The 19,814-nt window shown below is 36.1% G+C and overlaps 1 non-coding gene and 1 pseudogene across 1 annotated transcript; both read right to left on the bottom strand.

The window, feature by feature from the left end:
- The window catches only part of LOC121984261, a 50,894-nt pseudogene that overhangs the window by 1,171 nt on the left and 29,909 nt on the right, over positions 1 to 19,814 (bottom strand).
- Positions 6,932 to 7,038, bottom strand: LOC121994789. The gene has a single exon (XR_006115802.1). It is a non-coding gene; the product is annotated as a small nucleolar RNA R71 (small nucleolar RNA).

The following is a 19,814-nucleotide window of genomic DNA, read 5'->3' on the forward strand; positions in this document are numbered from 1 at the left end:
CAATTGTGGAAACCAATGTCTCCATGTATGCCTTTTCATTCTCAGGAACTATTTACCAAGTAAGGCTTTTTTGAGATTTGGAGCTCTACTAATCTATTATGCACTTCTGAAGTATTATGCAAATATATAACAGGTAAGGGGTTATTTATAATATTCTTATTTATCAACGATATCCATTGGTACAGAGGGCTGCTTGAGATTCTTTGAGGGCCGGTGGAAAAATTCCATGGGCATCCCAGGCTCGACGCTACCCAGTCTAATTAATCTTTTTTTTTTTACTTAAGATTCTTTGAAGAGGAAACCTAATTTTTTCCTCTCAACATAGTATTAGAGCTACCTCCTCACTCATGTTCCTCTCCGTTCTAGATCTTTCACACGTTTAGGTAGAAGGCGCTAGCTAGGGTTCCTTGAAGAAGAAAACTAACTTTCCCCTCACAATACATAAAGTTTATTACTTAAATTTTAAAGTTTAAAACATTGTAAGGCCCTTCTATGCTACCTATTAAACCACATAATATTGCAACTATAATACCTGATTGCAACAACATAAATATTTGAAGTGGTCATACCTCTATTTACTGAAGTGTGCTCAAGATACCACATAAGGAGCTCCTCTCCACATACATCACCCTCTGCTAAGAAAGTTATGTATCCCTCTGCCGTAATACTTTCCAATTTACCACGAATTATGAAAACCATCTTTTTAACTAGCTCTCCCTTATTAAAGATGTCACTTCCTCTAATGTACAGCTTTTGCTTTGACTTCTCATACATGGCATTTAACATCGGTTCACCTATTTCGGTGAAAATGCGAACCTGAAATCAAATCATGTTCTTCATTCTCCTGCTTGAGTACGTGAAGTGGAAACATGGATGGTTTCTGGAGCAATAAGTTATGGCAATTTGATTTATGATGAAAATAAGGCAGCTTACAGATTTAAATGTAGAAAATCATTTAAAAGAATTTTTTTAACCATCTACATGAAGATAAAAGTTAGGGTGGCATCTACTTTCTTTAGTTGCAAGCTAACCAACTATAGTTTTACTAACCTTTAGGCTACTTATAATTTTATTGAGAAACCCATAGAAATGGCCATGTATCTCTCTTTTTATGTCCTCTGGCAGATTTTCTAGCAACTGTTCTTCGTTAAGGCCATGAGTAGCTGCCCATGTAAATTGTTCAGCTTGTCTTACTTTCCTGCAATATGCAGAGAAATGGAACTGTCAAGCCAAAGACTCAATACAGTTGGAATAAATAAGCAATTAATTGACCAAAGAATATTCGAGGCAAAAAATAGCAAAGATCAATTCTCGGTTCTCAAAGTTATCTCCAATGGTCAAGTATAGTGCTATTTATTAAATGAATGATTAATCACTTGTTCCTAATGTAAGTTATTAGGAAAGAGATCCATCTATAAATTCATGATTCAAGTTAAAATCTTTATCAAGAAGCCATCTAGGAAGATCTTTAAGAACATGCTACATTAGGTTTTGATCATGCTATTCCACCAGAGTTGGAAAGAGATACAAGTCTGGAAGTGAAAAGCATCACTATGGCAACCAATCCTAGTTTCACAGTAGCCTAGTTTTGTGAACAAAACCACATACACACACATCTTTAGGTCTTTCACTTATCTCACCTTCCACAATAAGTCATTTTCAAGTGCTCTAACTAGTGATGATGCATCAGTGTTTGCCTGTTTAAACAATTCAATGGAATGTGGAAGCAATTGTAACTTGTGAGGAATCTCTCTCTTTCACTCACACACATAATTAGGTCTTTCTCCTATATCTTCTTTCATAAAAAGTCATAATTGTCAAGTGCACTGAAGCTAGTGATAATGCATCTGTGCTCTCCTGTTTACACATTTCAATGAAATGTAGAATTACCTCCAACTGGTGAGGAATAATGCAAATAATTTTTACACTCCATATATTGGCTTCAAAGACCTATGCCAACATTCTTGAATCTTGTATATGTTGTTTCCACTTTCCAGATTGTACAATATTCTTATTGGTATAGTAATTTTAAAGCAGCCTCAGACATTTCTCCTTCAAATGAGTCACACGGGATTATAAGACTAACTTATTATGACCATCTGGTTTAATTCAACCATCAACTGTATGAACTTGATATGTCATTTTATATTGATTGAATTGGACCAATATTGACCACAAATAGAAGATAACTTCCAATATCAAAGAAACACCATATTGTTTATGAGGATACTACAACATTGTTGGATGGTTGCATTATTTCAGTGAAGATCAAGTTCACAAGTGGGCAAATGAACTTTTGGTGGGGATCAGTTCAGACAAAGCTTCATCCACAAATCAAATCACAGGGTCTGATTCCATTTAATTTATTTTTGTTTAGCACCATTTGTAGTGTCCAGCCTGTGTGATTAGCTGGAATTGGTTTTATTAAGAAGACAATAAGAACCAGATAGAAATCAACCATAAAAACATTAGTCCCTGACAATCAGGGAATTTAAGGATCAGACTTGGTCACTCCTGTCATGGATCAGTCTCTCCTATAAACCATAATTTTATTCGGAAAAAACTTATCAGGAAAGCTGACAAGAGATTTGAGTGAAAGGAGATAAAATCCATGCAACCATACAGACAAGACAGGATTCTACTTTATTACAGAAATTAAGCAAAAGATTACAACTAAGTGCATACATATTGGTAAAAAGGAAATACAAAATTTGAGAGTTGGTAACAACATAGGAATTTAAGTCCCAAACCTTCTTAATGCTTCAGGTAATTGCCGAAGGCTCATCCATTGCTCAACATCACGTCGTCGAAGTTGCATTTCTAGTCTCCTTGATTAGCAAAAGGGAAAGATGTAAGCTTTTGTATAAAAAGTACAGATATTGCTTGGTTTTTAGTTTAAAATTTATGATACTAGAAACCAATTACTTTGACTTCTTTAATATTAAAAATTTGACTATCAGACACAAAAACTTTTAAAAATTATGCAATCCTCATAATTTAAACAGGATTGAAGGAAATGAAAATGCCAGGTTGCTTAATCACAGACAATATTTCGCCAAAATAAAAGAGAGCTAATCTAGTCACTTGGAATTGATATCGCTGACCATTCAAACATTCATCCATCTGGTAATGATTCAACCATTTCATTACTGTCTCTGAAATGTGAAAGCTGCAAGACATCATCATCCACAAGGACTAGACATAATTAATTCCGTCCAAAACTTAACAAAGACATAAAGAAGTTAATAATGGGGTCGCTGTTGTCAAGAGCAGGTGACAATCCACTGTGAACAGCCAAAGATTTCTACATGACGTTTGCTAATTCACTGCGTGGCAATCCACTCGCAGAAACTTCCACTAGAACGATTTAATTTTCCCTTCTAATAAATCTTGTGCGATATCATCCAACACATGCCAAATGAAGACTGAAAAAGTTATTATACTAAAAGAGGAACATCTTGACATTGGCAACTAATACCAAATAGTCTGACCTTATAATTGAACATATGGGATGCATAAACTTAGACATCTCGATGGGAAATATCAATGAGAATATTGCAACAGATCACAAGGAAGATGTAAACGGCATTATCATAAATAAATAATAAAACACCTACTGTTGCAATGATCGGACAAGATCAAAAAACATTATGATCATCTGCTACAAAAATATCCCTGGACCAAAGCAGATTAATAGATTAATTAAGAAACACTTTCCTCTTAAAAATAATGACCACAAGAGACTCTGGAACTGATTAAAATAGCAGGAGTATTGGTGGATTTTTACCTTCTACCAAGAGACTGGAGAAAATTTTGCATATTTCCAATAAGCAAGGCAAAAAGAAGCAGGCCCAATCCAACGATCCCCATAGTGAACAAAACTTCCCCCATAACATAACTTGGAACTTGATTACCCGCTAAGGTACTTATTTGCTAGGAAAACAAATACAAATTTAAACATATTGGATAACAAAGGGCAATTTCTGCTTATGCTCATAAACATACAAATTTCCAGATGAATCATATATAAAGATGCACCAGTTAATAAGCAAATAAAAACTAATCATTAGTGTAATGAGAAACACTGAAACAAGATAGTGAAGTTATAAATTTTAACAATGAAAAAGGAGAATTTTCTCTTAACCAAAATTGACTACATTTGGAAAGAATCTATGAACAACTTGGTAATATAAATTTGGATTAGGAATAAAATTAATAAGCATGCCCAATTTGGCATAGAAGCTGAATATTCCATTTTTTTTCCTCAGGTTTTACATTTGGAAGAACTACTATATTATTAAAATGCAGGTGTTTCATATTTTGCATCTAGGACTTAAGCTATATTTACTCAGAAGGGAAGAAAGAACTCAAAAGGATCAGAAAGAAAGGAGGAGATACAAGAAAGAGAGGATGGATACCATCATAAAGATATTAGCTTGTATAATAGAAAATAGGGAGAGGTATAATCCTAAACTATGCAAGTATGATTTTACCTATTCTTCCCACATCTTTTCCACTTCACTTGTGCACCATAGAGATCTACTTTTGGGCAACACCAGACAAGCCATGCGCTACCATTAGCAACACTGTTGGCACCATGTGGGCACTCGCAACTAGCACTTTTGTTGCCACATGCTGCTTGCCTTCGGTTCATGTGAGCAGCACCACATCAAGGATCACAGATGACATCAATGGCTTACCTTCTGTTAAGTAATTCGGCACCCATGGAGAAGAAAAGAAAGAGATGGGGACTTCAAACATTTGAATCTCTCTATCAGTTTCTTCATACTATGGCAAAAGATTGATTTGAAGGAAAAAAAATGTATGACTTCTCATATTCTTCCATCTCTTTTCTCAACATTTTCACCACCTCTCTTCCTAAAATCTTCCTAATTTTTTTCATCATTCCCAAATTCTCTCCAAGTATATAGGTGGTGTACGTATTTTATATAGGGTTTTTGATACGATTTGACGCACCTTTTGACCCACTTTGCATGTATATATTTCACGATATTATATCTTTATGCTTTGTTTCGATATTTTCCTATTTCGAAATGCTGCTCTCGTGTATATTTTGTGATAGGGAGCGAAAAGGAACGAAAACGGAAGTTGAAGATCAAGTCTGGAGGCTTCTTACCCTGACACAGGTGCCCGTGCGTGTTGGCACAGCCGTGTTTCGATTAGCACATTCAACCGGAGGGCCCGTGCTAGCGGGTCGTGCTCAAGCACCTGAACTGGCCACCGGCGCCCGTGTCCACAGGCACAGTCCGTGGCTGCCCTCACTCTGAAGCCGTCGAGCCTGACACGAGCGCCCGTGCCACCCAGCATGACCCGTGTCGCCCGGCATGACCCGTGTCGAGCAATCACTCCTTAGCCTATATAAGCCAACCACACCTCTTTGATTGGGGATGTGGACTTGGGGTCATCCAAGGGCCCCAAGGAAGTTTCAGGAGATGTTCCAGAGCTGATCCAATGTCATTTGCATGAGGAAAGAAGATCGAGAGTAGATTGGAGGAGGAATCATCACATCAAGCCTAAACTTTTCAGAAACTATTTCTGAACTTTATTCGAATTATAATCGATCTAAACATGTTTTGTCGATGTAACCCCGTCTCTATAGGGTAAACACTTAATTCTAGGATTAGGGATTAGCCCTTTGTGATGTAAACATTATTCTGTATAATCTAATGCATGTTTGATCTTTCTATTCCTATGATTTGTTGATTAGTGACCCGGATCTACTATGTAAACACGATCTCAATGTCAAAAGCACGAGATTTGTATCCCATGGGGATTCGGGGATGGATCGAGGGGAGAACTCAATCCTTCGACCCATAGACAATCGAGATGGGGAGAGTTAGCTATGTGAGTAAATTAGTATGCCACGAGGAGCCCTAGGCTGACATAGAGTTTAATGGATCAATCATAATTCATCATCACACAGTATGAGAAGGGTTATTTGGAGTTCGTGGAATCTCTGAAAGTAGGCGATAATTGGAATTGATATGCCAGTGTAGTTCTAAAAGTTTACATCGGATACAAAGGTTAGGTTAGTCTATCTACACAAATACCACTGAGAATAAGAATTCAAACAAAAGTCAAGTATTTAGTAACAATGCGGTGAATCGATATCCTAGAATTGCTTTCGCTAATTTCCTTCTATTGCCTTTCTACTACCTACCTGACCTAGCATTCTCTTCCTTTCACTCTATTCTTGTCACCATTTCTCGTTTACGAAACTTTACACCCACGATTAGTCTAGACTGTCAAATTTGGATAGTAGGCTAGTAATTGATTACCAGACCTATAAATTCAATCTTTTGTTACATGACGGCACAATCATGCACTTGTGGTTTACACACATCAAGTTTTTGAGGTCGTTGCCGGGATTGGTTTTGATTGATATTAGCTAAAATCTAGATTGGCTGGATTAGACTGTTTCTTTACATAGTTTTCTATTCGTTTTCATTTGTTTATGTATGTTTTTAACTCTATTTATCTCCTTTTTAAGGGAAATTGTAATATATCGGTGATTAAGTGGGAGCTATGGGGGCGATCAATGGTACTAGACTTTTCAGAGATTTTTCTACACCCCTATCTCAAGCCTTGAGATCTTGCATTGTGAGACCCTTGATTGAAGCTAGAGATTTTAAACTGAATCTAGGACTAATTCTTATCATTCAGCAACAACAATTCGGAGGAACACCTTTAGAAGATCCATGCCGGCATTTGAATCGTTTTTAAACATGTTATAACACAATAAAGGGAGATGGGGTTTCTGAAGTTTGCAATCAGATTAATAGGATTAAGTTTCTCTTTAACAAGCAAGGCTAGTGATTGGTTATGCTCGCTCCCACCAGGAAGTATCATTACTTGGGGACAGATGGAGAAGTGTTTTCGTAATAAATATTTCCCACCAACTAAGAAAGCAAAATTGAGAGGTTAAATTATAAATTTCCAACAGGCAGAAGGAGAATCATTGTTTGCAACATGAGAAAGACTAAAAGGGTTATTGGTAAAATGCCCTCATCACAGTCTTGAAGAGTGGTTCATAATTCATTTGTTTTATATGGGGATTTCTAAAACCACTAGGATTTCATTAGATTTAGAGTCAAGAGGTTCTTTGATGAAGCAGAATTTGGAGGAAGCCTATTCACTTATTGAGGAAGTGACATTAAATCTAAGCCTATGTGGGGAAGAGATAAGAGAGATCCCCTCCCATGGAGGCGAAAAAGATATTCAGACTGCCACATGATGTGTAGCCATGCATAAGGTGATCCCAGAAAAAGATTTGAAGCAAATAAAGCAAAATATTCCGGTTATGAATCAGAGTGATAATGGGGTAGAGCATTAGTTAGATTGCTCAAATCAACATCACCCTATACAAGGAGAATATGTTAGGAAAGTCAGATCACCAGAAGAGAAAGGGTCCGAAACTTAGAGGACAATTTCACACTGGGATAATCTCACAAAAAAGGACGCTGTAATTGTCGAGTTATGCAAAATTCCTAAAAGATGTGTTGCCTTTAAAAGGTAAGTTTGAGGAACAAAGTATTGTAGCACTATCTAAAAAATGCAACGCTCTAATACAGGATGACCTACCTCTCAAATTAAAGATCCCAAGAGTGTTTCAATATTTCTATTGGTGACATCAATATTGACAGATCCATTTGTGATTTGGGATCTAGTGCGAGCCTCGTGCCACATGCATTGCTTAGAAGAATTGGACTGAATAAATTGAAACCTATAAATGTATCCTTACAGTTGGTGGATCACTAAATCCAGCATCCCTTGGGGATAATAGATGATGTGCTAGTAAAGATCGAAGGATACATGGCATTGGCAGATTTTATGATAGAAGACATGCAAATTCCCCTCATTTTAGGGAGACATTTTCTAGCCACAAATGGTTAAAAACCATTAACTCTCATTAATGATAGGTGGGAGAAAATTGAGTTTGATTTGTCTAGGACTATCCGACTACCTTCTAAAATGGATACTTGTTGTAGAGTGGAGGTATTACATAAAGAAAAGATCAATGACGAATTATATCAAAAACAAGGAGTCATTGACTTATCACAGGCATGAACAGAAACCTAGACCTATTCATGTAGGGATGACAATTTTCCCCGCGGGGAAAACCCGAAATGGGGATGGGGATCCCTGATTTTTCGGGGATGGGGTGGGTTTGGGGTGGGTATGGGAATACTATCCCCATCCCCGAACCCGCCCCGAATATTATTATTATTAATATTAATAAATAATAATATGATTTTTAAAAAAAATATATTAATAATAGTGTTAATATTAATATTAAAATTTTTGAAAATATTATTAATAATAATATTATTGATATTGATATTAATATTAATATTATCATTAATAATTATTATTAAATAATAATAATAATAATAATATAAATTAAATTTAGAAATGGGGCGGGGATGGGGAATCCCCGAACCCGTGGGTTCGGGTTCGAGGAATCCCCAAACCCGAAAAAATGAGAACGGGGCGGGGATGGGAATGGCAAACCCGCCCCCGCCCCGCCCCATTGTCATCCCTATATTCATGGTGGAAGAGAACCTTGAGAGTTCTGAATCAAGAAACGATGGAGAAATAAAAGCGAAAATCCCTCACGTTGAGCTGAAGCCAGTTCCTTCAACCCTTAGATATGAATTTCTGGTACCGGGATCCACTTATCCCATGATCATAAATGCTTATTTGAATGAGACAGAAACTCAGAGGTTATAAGAGGAGCTTAGACTACATAGGAAGGTCCTAGGATACACCATTGATGACATAAAAGGCATGAATCCATCTTATTGCATGTACCAAATTTTGCTTGAAAATAATTACAAATCTTTAGTAGAACTCTAGAGACGGTTGGACCCAAATACAAAAGAAATGGTTCGAAAAGAGGTATTGAAGTTGTTGGATACAGGAGTGACCATTCCAATTTTAGATAGTGAATGGGTAAGCGCGGTTCACATGGTCACAAAACAAGGTGGGGTAACCGTGGTTAAAAATAGAAATGATGAGTTGATCCAGCTATAATAGTTTTATGGTGGCGAATGTGTATTAATTATAGAAAGTTGAACAAGAAAGCTAAAAAAGACCATTTCCCTTTACCCTTTATTGATTAAATGTTAGAACAACTGACAAAACATTCACACTACTGCTATCTAGATGGATATTCGGTATTCTATCAAATTCCAATTCACCCAAGTGACCAATGGAAGACTACATTCACTTACCCATATAGGACATTTGCTTATAGAAGGATGCCCTTAGGCCTCTGCAATACTCTAACTACTTTCCAACAATGTATAATGGCTATTTTCTCGGACTTTTTTAAGGATATAATCGAGGTCTTTATGGATGATTTTTCTATATACGGTACCAGTTTCGATTCATGTTTGACAAATCTTTCAAAAGTATTGAAGAGATGTGAAGATGTTAACTTGATCTTGAATTGGGAGAACTGTTATTTTATGGTCAGAGAAGGGATAGTTTTGCAACACATGATTTTTGAGAGGGGCCTTGAGGTTTACAAAGCAAAAGTTGGAGTTATAGAGAAGTTACCTTCCTGACAAATGCAAAATGAGTACGAAGTTTCCTTGGGCATGCTGAATTTTATCGGCGATTTATAAAGGACTTCTCTAAGATTTCTAAGCCATTGACCAATTTACTTATAAAAGATGTTGACTTTAATTTTCACCTAGAATGTTTAGAGGCCTTTCATGGAATAAAGAAAGCTTTAGTGACAGCTTGGTAATGCAAGCTCTAAATTGAAATCTACCTTTTGAAATTATGTGTGATGCTAGTGATTTTACAGTCGAGGCACTGTTGGGATAAAGGAAAGACAAGAAGTTGAATGTTATATACTATACAAGAAAGACACTGATGATGCACAAGTAAACTATGTCACTACTGAGAAGGACCTGTTAGCTGTATTATTTGCATTGACAAATTCAGATCATATTTAGTGGGATCCAAGGTGATAGTTTACACTGACCATGCAACGATTTGATATCTGTTAAACAAAATGCAAAGCCCTGACTCATTCGATAGATTTTACTGCTTCAAGAGTTTGACTTAAAAATCAAAGATAAAAAGGGTCAGAAAACAATAGTAGCAGACCATCTCTCTCGATTGAACTAGGATTATGAGGGGAAAGATGATAATATACCGATCAATGATTCTTTTCCTGATGAGCAACTTTTGACTATCAAAAGTTCAGGTGTTCCATGGTATGCAGACTTAGCCAACTTTCTAGCATGCGGGATTTCACCTAGGGTACTCTTATCAACAAAAGAGGAAATTTTTGGCGGATGAAAAATATTTTATTTCGAATGAACCATTCTTACATAAAAGATGTGCAGATGACATATATATAGGTGTGTTCCAGGTGAGGAGATTCATGATATCCTTCACCATTGTCATTTTTCAGCTTATGGTGGACATCCAGTGCTATGAAACTGCAACAAAAGTTTTACAAGCTGACTTCTATTGGCGTCACATATTTAAGGATGCTAAAAATTTTGTGATGGCATGTTATCGCTGCCAGAAGGCAGGGAACATCACGAAGACACATGAGATGCCGCAGAATGCTATTTTAGAAGTAGAACTTTTTTGGTGTTTGGGGTGTGAATTTTATGAGACCTTTTCCCGCATCTGAGGTGAATTAATACATTCTGGCAGCCGTCGATTATGCTTTCAAATGGGTTGAGGCTATTGCATCTCCATCATGTCATGCTAAGGCAGTTACTAATATATTCAAAAAAATTATCTTTCGCAGATTTGGAATTTCATGGGTAGTGATTAGATGGGAATCTCATTTCATTGAAAAGCAGTTCAGGAAGTTGTTGAAGAAATATAGAGTGAGACATAAGATAGCCACCCCGAACCATCCCTAACAAGAAGGCAAGTAGAAATATCAAATAAAGAGATTAAAAGTATTCTGGAGAAGACAATTTTAACATTTCAAAAAGATTGGTCCCTTAAATTGGATGATGCACTGTGGGCATATTGGACAACCTATAAAACTCGCATAGGAATGACTCCGTTTTGGCTAGTTTATGGGAAGCTCTGTCATCTCCCAGTGGAATTGGAGCATAAAGCTTATTGAATCATTAAGTAGCTAAACTTTGATCTACAAATAGTTAGAGAAAAAAGGAAACTTTAATTGAACGAATTGGAAGAAATCCGATAGGATGCGTATGAACATGCCAAAGCATACAAGGAACGAGCCAAAATATGGCATGACAAGCATATCATGGAAAAAGAATTCCATGAGGGAGATTGGGTACTATTATTTAATTTGAGATTTAAACTTTTCCCTAAAAAATTGAAATCAAGATGGTTAGGGCCAAGTAGAGAAAGTGTATCCATTTGGAGAGAGACATCAAGGACATTTAAAGTGAATGGACAAAGATTGAAGAAATACTATTCAAATATGCAAGTGGAGGAAGGCGAATCAAAATTCTACCTTGAATCGCCTAACTCAGATTGAAGGGAGTGGGTGAGTACTCTGACATTTTATTGTGAATACTTTTGTTGATGCATATTTTAGTTATTTTTATAGTTTTTAGTTCAAGATAATTGTTAGCCTTATTTTGTCTCATGTTTAGGCTTGTTGATCTTTTGGCTTCGAAATGAAGCATAACATGCATAGCATTGTCCTTTGAAGCATGATTTTCATGATTTGTGTTTGGTGATGCCATGTGAATACATCCTCTCAATTTTGATGATTTATATTTTCCTATCTAGTAGTAAAATTATGCAGAAGTGGTGTTGAGTTGATTTGGTTTTACCATAAGTCTACTTGATAAGTCCACCTTTACACTTCACTTATGGTTTATTTCCGAAAGGTGGATTTAGTACAATAGTCATGATTCATTGTATTGGACTAGTATCTTGATAACCATAGGCGATCCTTTTCTCAACATTTTGGTTAATAGACTATGCTCGGGTTATGTTAGCCTATTTGGAAAAACCCAAATCCCATGTGAAAAAAAGAGAAGAAAATGGAAGAAAAATCAAGATACAATAAATATTTAAGTAAAATAAAAAGAAAATAAAAGAGTGGCAAATAATAGGATAGAAAATAGTTGTCATGGATGGAAAGGATAAAATGCCCCTTTGATACCGAGTTAGGTTAATGGGGAGATATTTATCCATTTCTCAATACTAAGCATGCCTTTCAGACATTGTGTTGGGAAAAGGGGACGAACCTCGCGTATAGAAGATAAGTGTCTAATGCTGGAAACCTCAAGAAGACGATAAACTAATGACTTGACTAAGGAATTTGAAACCTTAGGAACAAATCATGCACTGTCCATGTCACTAGCTTGTAGGCTTGGTGAAACTGATTGATTGTCTTTGCTTTAAGATGATACTATTTGATAGGATTAGATGAGTATATTGAAGTTTGGGAGAGGGTTATTTACCTGCATTTTAGATATTTACTTGAGGACAAGCAAAGGATTGGTCTGAACTTATGAGGGATTTTGATATGCGTATTTTATATAAGGTTTTTGATACAATTTGACATGCTTTTTAACATGTATATATTTCACGATGTTATATCTTTATGCTTCATTTCGATTTTTTCCTATATCGGAATGTTGCTCTCGTGTAAATTTTGTGATAGGGCATGAAAAAGAGCAAAAATGAAAATTAAAGATCAAGTTTGGAGGCTTCTTACATTACATGGGTGCCCGTGCTCGCCGGGCACACGCCATGTTTCGATCTGCACATTCAACCGAAGGTCCCGTGCTAGCCGCCACGGGCCATGCTAAAGCAACCAAACCAGCCATGGGCACCCGTGCCCGTAGGCACAGCCTATGGCCGCCCTAGCACCGAAGCCGCCACGTCCAACACGAGTGCCCGTGCCGCCCTGCATGGCCCATGTCGGGCAATCGTTCCTTGGCCTATATAAGCCAATCACACCTCTTTGATTGGGGATTTGGACCTGGGGTCGTCCAAGGGCCCTAAGGAAGCTTCAGAAGGTGTTCTAGAGCCGATCTAATGCCATTTGCATTAGGAAGGAAGATCGAGAGTAGCTTGGAGGAGGATTCATCGCATCGAGCCTGAGTTTTTCTCTTCTTTCTCTGAATTTCTGAACTTGATTAAAATTGTAATCGATCTGAACATGCTTTATGGATGTAACCCTCTCTATGGGGTAAATTCTTGATTCTAGGATTAGAGATTAGCCCTTTGTAATGTAAACACTATTCTGAGACGCAGAGAGTCAGCTATGAGAGTAGATCGGTATGTCGCGAGGAACCCTAGGCTGACATAGAGTTTAATGGATCAATCCTAATTCATCATCACACAATAGGAGAAGGGTCATTGGGGTTCGTGGGATCTCATGATAGGGTCTCCTTAAGAAACCGATCTTTAATTTCAACCTCACCGAAAGTAGTCGATAATTGGAATTGATACGCCGGTATAGTTCCAAAAGTTTACATCGGATACAAAGGTTAGTCTACCTACACAAATCACCATTGAGAATTAGAATTCAAACAAAGGTCAAGTGTTTACTAATAATGTGGTGAAGCCGAAATCCTAAAATTGCTTTCACTGATTGCCTTATACTGTCTACCTGACCAACATTCTCTTCCTTTCACTCTTTTCTCTTCACCATTTCTCATTTAAGAAATTCTAGCCCCACGATTAGTCTAGATTGTCAAATTTGGATAGTAAGCTAATACTTGATCATCAATCCCTGTGGATTTGTGGATTTGATCGTTTATTACATGACGGCACAACTGTGCACTTGTGGTTTGCACACATCAATAGGACTACATATTTTGTATTACATCCCTTAAAATGGATACAAACACTCACAAGTTAACTCAATATTATTATATGGGTGATACGAGAAAAGAATCGATATAATATTTTTCCATGAAGAGAAAAGAAATAAGAACACAACAAATTTTATTTACAACCTGAAATAAAGACTTATTTTGATAATACTTGTTTGGCCTCTGTGCTTCCTAAGGCTTAAATTTACTTGTTACTCAGGCAAAGGAGATTTTGACTTCATAAAAGGAGTAAATACTATTTAGATTAATTAGTTATACATGGTTTTGAAAAACCATTCGTGCTAGTCAGCATAAGCAAAACCTATCATTTCCCAGTCCAGCGACACTAAAAAAAACATCTGATACTATCACCCTCATCTTCCCCATGTCACATCTTCCCTAGTTGTTCAGATCAAGATTAGTGCATCTTCCTCCGTGTTGAGACTGACACTTTTCATGACTATGTTGAGACTAGAGGAGACCACTACAATGAGCTCTTCAGCATGACACAATTGGTGCCTTCTCAACAACACTTATATTGCCTCCAATTAGGCATACCAGGTGCTCTCCTGCAGCTGCATGGCCTTGGCATGGGATGGACACCAACTCACTAAGCTCCGCAATGTTGGCACATTTCATTTCTATTGAGGACCAATACCTAGACATGAAGTGCCTTGTAGTTATCCATATCCAATATACAAAAAGACAACAAAAAAAGATTCTCAACTATTGTAGGGGGAAAAAATACAATTTGATCTAAAAAGCACCAAGTGCAGCTAAACACCCACAAGCAACCAAGCTTTAACCATAAGCGGGGCTCATCACAGCAAGATGCAACTGGCTTGACTTCTCATATATAGTTTGATGTTTTGTATGTCTACACACACAGACATATATAATCTCTATAGGAAATATTGTAGTTTAAGACTTCTTTCTTAACAAAGGATTTATTCCATTCTCAGAATTCTACCCAATCCCAAAATTTGAATTTCCAATTGCATTTCTTTAGTCCTTGATGATTGAACAAAAAGTCCATGAGGGGTGATAAAAAAATTATTCAACAGAACAGAAAGAAAACCAGAATTTAGACTCCTGGGTTTAACAAGATTATTAGAATTTCAAGCTCACAAGTTAATAGTCAATCTAGGGTTTAACAAGATATGTAATATTATTATTACTACAACCGTATAACTACTTGAAACTGGCTAGAAAGTTTCAATTTAAGTACAACATATGTAATATTACCTGAAAACCCCAAAATAAAGCATAAATATATCTTCGTACAATGCTAGGTTGAGTGGTTAATAAAACAGCTTGTTCGTAGATCCCAAAACTAAAGCTTCCATTATCAATGTCAAAGCAAGATGTAGAATTGGAATCATTAACCCACATTTGTCTTTGAATAACAAGTCCTTCATCAACATCACCACGACCACAATCTATCAAAGTTCTACAATTTGGAAACGGTGGCGAAGTACAAGCAACCTGCAGACACTGATTTACTCTCTGGAAAAAAAAATGAGGAAAAAATGTAAAAAACAAGAAAGTGTTAAAATATGCAAAAATTACAGGCTAATTAAGAAGCTCAATGACATTAGTGTAGCTGTAGAGAGATCACGTGGGCAAAGATTGGGTTGGTTCAACCAACAAATTCCTATTCCAGAATCTTTTTTTTTATAATGCTTAATAAAACTGTGAAAAAAAGAAAAAATGTGCCACATGATTTTTTTAACCTAATAATATGTAAAACTTCAAAGAGATCAACTTAGTTAATATATTTAAATGTAAAGAACCTATAGATATAAAAGATGCAAGAAAGTATTTACTGGTTTCTTTTAGCATTATACAATAGACATCCGGTGATTATGATGCTGGAAAAACTGCTACAAAAAAAATGGATTATACTATGAAATTATGAAAAAAGGGAAAAAGTTGTTTTTAAAAAAACAAGTAGCAAGTTTCTCTAACAATTGATTTGCCAATATGCCTCTAAGTTCCAAGATAAAAGGTACCTAAAAATAAGTGTCCAAGGTACTCAATTTGATTTAGACCTATAAAATACAAAATGCTTCTCTAGATAGATCTTGCACTCCAGAGAAATTAAATGAGTTATAATAGTTGTAAAGGAATAGTGTGTTAGAGCAGAATACCTAGAAACCACCAACACAAATGAAAATGAAGACAATTCTAACACAAAATTTACATAGAAAATACTAGATGGGAAAGATCACAGGTGAGGGCAAGGATAATCTCACTATATGATACGTGACAAGTTCTCAAGTCTTACATGATAATCATTCGGCAGGTTCTCAAAGGGTACAAGATAGTCATTGAGCAATGATACCAGAAAACCATCATATCTTATTCAAATCAACATTGAGAAGTTGTTTTAGTTCCAATTTATCTTAAGGGTAAATACATACCAAAATCTTAACGGGTAAATGTGATCATCACACAAAATTTTTTGCATCAAAATCTTTTACCCAAATGCAGCAGAGCCATGACAAAAAAAGGCACATCAAACATCATATTTAATCCACAGATTACATAAAACACTGACCTTCAGGATCTAAAAGAAGATGCATAGCAATTCTTGTTAGTGCAAAGAAAATATGAATTTTGAGTGCGTTCTTGTGACAAACAAGGATTTTTGATGACCCGATAACCTATTGCCGTTTGGTATATACTTAAAACTGGGTAGGCCTCAAAGAGTTGATGCATCCATAGGATACATCAACTCTAATGAAGCATCAAAAATATATTGATAAAAATTTGCAGTCGAAACTCCAAAGTACTAAAACTAGAAAAAAACACTGTTTATCAAATAAATTAGTCTAGTTTTCCAAGAAGTTCAAACACACCCCTATCGATTCTTGTTAAAATTTAGCATATGTTCCTTTTGAATTCTAGATGTATCATTTTTTAAAGTCTAGTTGATTTCTTCAGTGCCTAATGAATTTGTTTACCGCAGTGGTATTGTCTAATTTTCCCTCTTCTTGTTAGCTTTTGTGCAACTCCGCCCATGATGACCGGTCATGGCCGGTCCCAAGCCCGGATAAAGGAGGAGGGTTGCATTAGGTTGCCGGCCAACGTCAAACTATGACAAATATTCAATGAATGAATCCATTAAACTATTGTGTTAATGCTAGGTTATTCCCCGGAAGGAACGCGTTGCAGGGTCCGACTGTAACGTCTCGGCAAGGACCGCTACATCTCCAGAACTCGGGTGTAATGATAAATATGCAAGAGTTCGCGTTACAGGGTCCGACTGTAACGTCTCAGCAAGGACCGCTACATCTCCATGAGAACTTGGGTGTAGTGTTAAATAGGCAAAAGTTCTCACACCATAGGTTAGATAAGAACAAATATGATAGGAAAACTAATAATATAAGATTTGGAACATGGAATATAGGAACTCTCACTGGTAAATCAATGGAGGTAGTAGATATGATGATTAGGAGAAAAATTAATATTTTGTGTGTACAAGAGACAAAATGGATAGGCGAGAAGGCAAAAATGATAGAGAACTCGGGTTTTAAGTTATGGTACACTGGAAAGAATAAAACAAGAAATGGAGTGAGTATCATTATAGATAATTTGTTAAAGGATGAAGTTGTAGGAGTAGTTAGAAAAGGGGATAGAATTATAGCCCTTAAGATAATAGTGGCAAAAGAAACTATGAATATAATTAGCGTATATGCACCACAAGTAGGATTAGATGAAGCTACCAAATCAAGGTTTTGGGAGGACTTGGATGAAATATTACAAAATATTCCACCAAATGCAATGATTTTAATAGGAGGTGATCTAAATGGGCATGTCGGAGTGAAAAATGAGGAATATGAGAGAGTACATGGGAGTTATGGGTTTGGAACGAGGAATGAGGAAGGGAAAACTATATTAGATTTTGCGATAGCATATGACCTTATATTAGCTAATACGTTTTTTAAGAAAAGAGAAGAACACTTAGTCACATTCAAAAGTGAGAATAATAAATCGCAAATTGACTTTCTTATGGTTAGGAAGAAGGATAGAAAGATTTGTAAAGATTGCAAAGTCATTCCTGGAGAAAGCTTAACTACCCAACATAGGGTAGTAGTGTTGGATATACGCCTCAAACATAGTATCAATAGAAAGAAAATATATACAATTCCTAGAATTAAGTGGTGGAAGTTAAAGGATGGAAAACAAAATATATTTAAGGAAAAGGTAGAAGTACAAGCATTAGGTGAAATATATGATGACTCTAATACAACATGGGATAAGATGGTATCAAAGTTGAAAATAGTAGCTAAGAGTGTACTCGGTGAGTCAAAGGGACATGCACCACTAAGTAAAGAATCTTGGTGGTGGAATGAGAAAGTACAAGAGAAAGTGAAGGAAAAACGAATAGCTTATAAGGAATTATATATTTGTAAGAACGAGGAAAACTTAAAAAAATATACAATAGCCAAGAAAGAAGCTAAAAAAGTAGCGAGTGAAGTAAAAAATGAAACTTTTGAACGGTTATATCGAAAATTGGATACAAAAGAAGGGGAAAGAGACATTTATAGAATAGCTAAAATGAGAGAAAGGAAAACAAGAGATCTTAGTAAAATAAAATGTATTAAAGATGAATGTAATAGGGTATTAGTAAATGATGGAGAAATAAAAGAGCGGTGGAAGAGGTATTTTCATCAACTTTTTAATGAAGGTTTAGGTGACCAACTTAACTTAGGTAATTTAATTAGGTCAAATGAGCATAGAAATTTTAATTTTTATCGTAGAATTCAAACATCAGAAGTAAAACAAACTTTAAATGAGATGCACAATGGAAAAGCCGTTGGACCAGATGATATTCCGATAGAGGTATGGAAGTGTTTAGGGAAACAAGGTATTGAATGACTTACAAAATTATTTAACATGATATTGAAAACGAAAAAAATGCCTGATCAATGGAGGATAAGTACTCTAGTTCCCTTATATAAGAATAAGGGAGACATACAAAATTGTGCAAACTATAGGGGTATTAAACTAATGAGTCATACTATGAAACTTTGGGAAAAAGTAATAGAAAAAAGATTAAGGAAGGAGACCACAGTGACAGAAAATCAATTTGGGTTCATGCCTGAAAGGTCGACAATAGAAGCTATACATCTCCTTAGACAATTAATTGAAAAATATCGAGAGCAAAAACAAAATCTACACATGGTATTCATTGACTTAGAAAAAGCTTATGATAGAGTCCCAAGAGAAATTATATGGAGAATTTTAGAAAAGAGAGGTGTTAGCGTAACATATATTGAACTAATTAAGGATATGTATAAGGATGTAACGACCAGAGTAAAGACTTCAGGCGGAGTAACTGAAGCATTTCCAATAAAGATAGGGTTACATCAAGGATCAACCCTAAGTCCCTATCTTTTTACACTAATTATGGACGAACTCACTACGCACATTCAAGACACAGTACCGTGGTGCATGTTGTTTGCAGATGATATTATTTTGGTAGATGAGACACGTGAAGGAGTAAATGCTAAGCTAGAATCTTGGAGGGAAACACTAGAAGGGAAAGGTTTTAAGCTTAGTAGATTAAAGACAGAATATATGGAATTTAAGTTTAGCAATATTAGAAGTAATGAAACAATTGTTAAGATAGGAGAGGACGAGTTGCCCGGAACTGAGAGATTTAAATATTTAGGATCATTTTTACAAAATGATGGAGGGATTGAGAGAGATGTCTTACATAGAATACAAGTAGGATGGGTGAAATGGAGGGGAGCGTCAGGTGTTTTATGTGACCGTAAAATACCTCTTAAACTTAAAGGTAAGTTCTATAAAACCGCTGTTAGACCTGCTATGTTATATGGAGCTGAATACGATGAGAGTTGCAGAGATGAGGATGTTAAGGTGGATGTGTGGACATACGAAGATGGACAAAATAAGGAATGAGAGCATTAGAGAGAAAGTCGGAGTTGCATCTATTGAGGACAAACTCCGAGAGACGTTTAAGATGGTACGGAC

This window comes from Zingiber officinale, chromosome 1B (genome assembly GCF_018446385.1).
Source record: "Zingiber officinale cultivar Zhangliang chromosome 1B, Zo_v1.1, whole genome shotgun sequence".
NCBI lineage: Eukaryota > Viridiplantae > Streptophyta > Magnoliopsida > Zingiberales > Zingiberaceae > Zingiber > Zingiber officinale.